Raw genomic sequence first — 2,500 nt, 5'->3', positions numbered from 1 at the left:
CGACAATCGCTCCACCCGCACCCGCACGTGCCCCACCCCAACCGCCCAAATCGCAACTCCAGCGGATGAACGGCGGACTCTTCCCGCACTCGTAACGTGCAATCCGCCCCTATATCTTGCGTTTCATGAAGAGTTATATCGAATATGCCATATTCCCGCTGTCCCTATACATGCTGTAAGTAGCTCGCTTGCTACAGCAGCAGCAGCAGCAGCACCACCTCCGCGCGCTTCCCTGGGGGCACTGAACCGCAGGATGCGAGACCCCACGCCCAGTGGCAAACAGGGCTCCTCTCAGAATATAGGCGGTCCCTACCCCTCACAACGATGACGGTGGGAGGGCCGTTTTACGAGACCATTTCCTGCGGTGCCAACGCTGTCGTAGAGCCGATACTCCATCTTTGGTACAAGGCAATCATTCCGCTGTAAATCAGTACGTCACTCGTAGTTCAGTCACCTCACAGCACTGCTCAGTAAACTATGCAGGCCCACATAGATAGATTATGATAGATTATATACGCAAATGCCCCTATACATGCTGAACGTCCGTACACACAAAATGAACCACACGTCAGCCACACACTCTATCACACACTACTCTCTGCCTGTAACAGACACAGATACAACTACTAAGCACCAGCATGGACCAACGTCCGGTGCATCCTATCCGCCACAGTACACCAACTACGCTATGATAACCAGACCGGGAGGTCCAATCATAAAACAGAATACCCCACTCGTCCGACAACCACAATTGCTCAGAGAAGCCACCAACACCCACACATGTCCTACACAGGGGTGCACCCATCACCACCACACTGCCTCGTCTTACAGCACAAACACACTGGCAGGAATGAAACACACAGGTCTGCCGCAACCACAGACACGGCTCGCCCCCTCTCACTGGCGAAAAGCGCATCCCGACGTGACATAACTCCTTTGACACACTGACGCTGCCTCGGGCATCCACGTCCTACGGTCGATATCAACGAACCTCCCCCCCCCCCTCCCCCCCACAACACGCCATCCCATACCACATTGTGTACCGTACCCAAACCTAACGTGTACTGTACTACAACGCAATGTGTACCATAACACAACCCAGTTTGTACCTTAACCTAACCTATGTCACCTTAACCTAACCTATGTCACCTTAACCTAACCTATGTCACCTTAACCTAACCTATGTCACCTTAACCTAACCTATGTCACCTTAACCTAACCTATGTCACCTTAACCTAACCTATGTCACCTTAACCTAACCTATGTCACCTTAACCTAACCCATCTTGCACCTTAACCTAACCCATCTTGCACCTTAACCTAACCCATCTTGCACCTTAACCTAACCCATCTTGCACCTTAACCTAACCTATGTTGCACCTTAACCTAACCTGTGTTGCACCTTAACCTACCTCAATTTGCACCGCAATGTAACGCAATTTGCACCGCAATGTAACGCAATTTGCACCGCAATGTAACGCAATTTGCACCGCAATGTAACGCAATTTGCACCGCAATGTAACGCAATTTGCACCGCAATGTAACGCAATTTGCACCGCAATGTAACGCAATTTGCACCGCAATGTAACTCAATTTGCACCGCAATGTAACTCAATTTGCACCGCAATGTAACTCAATTTGCACCGCAATGTAACTCAATTTGCACCGCAATGTAACTCAATTTGCACCGCAATGTAACTCAATTTGCACCGCAATGTAACTCAATTTGCACCGCAATGTAACTCAATTTGCACCGCAATGTAACTCAATTTGCACCGCAATGTAACTCAATTTGCACCGCAATGTAACTCAATTTGCACCGCAATGTAATGCAATTTGCACCGCAATGTAATGCAATTTGCACCGCAATGTAATGCAATTTGTACCGCAATCTACCCCCACATTGTGCCTTAACCTAACCCACATTGTGCCTTAACCTAACCCACATTGTGCCTTAACCTAACCCACGTTGTGCCTTAACCTAACCCACGTTGTGCCTTAACCTAACCCACGTTGTGCCTTAACCTAACCCAAGTTGTGCCTTAACCTAACCCAAGTTGTGCCTTAACCTAACCCAAGTTGTGCCTTAACCTAACCCAAGTTGTGCCTTAACCTAACCCAAGTTGTGCCTTAACCTAACCCAAGTTGTGCCTTAACCTAACCCAAGTTGTGCCTTAACCTAACCCAAGTTGTGCCTTAACCTAACCCAAGTTGTGCCTTAACCTAACCCAAGTTGTGCCTTAACCTAACCCAAGTTGTGCCTTAACCTAACCCAAGTTGTGCCTTAACCTAACCCAAGTTGTGCCTTAACCTAACCCAAGTTGTGCCTTAACCTAACCCAAGTTGTGCCTTACCCTGCTCTGTAATTGGCATATGACACGTTACATTAATGTATTGTCCAACCGCAACCCGCTCAGAATGTTGTGTACACAGCTACGTGTCATCTCCCCATAACAGCTGCATTGCAGTGTGGTACGCCATAGAGACGTGTGGGAGTAATG

Source organism: Schistocerca cancellata, unplaced genomic scaffold (genome assembly GCF_023864275.1).
Source record: "Schistocerca cancellata isolate TAMUIC-IGC-003103 unplaced genomic scaffold, iqSchCanc2.1 HiC_scaffold_836, whole genome shotgun sequence".
NCBI classification, from domain to species: Eukaryota; Metazoa; Arthropoda; class Insecta; order Orthoptera; family Acrididae; genus Schistocerca; species Schistocerca cancellata.
This window is presented reverse-complemented; position numbering follows the sequence as displayed.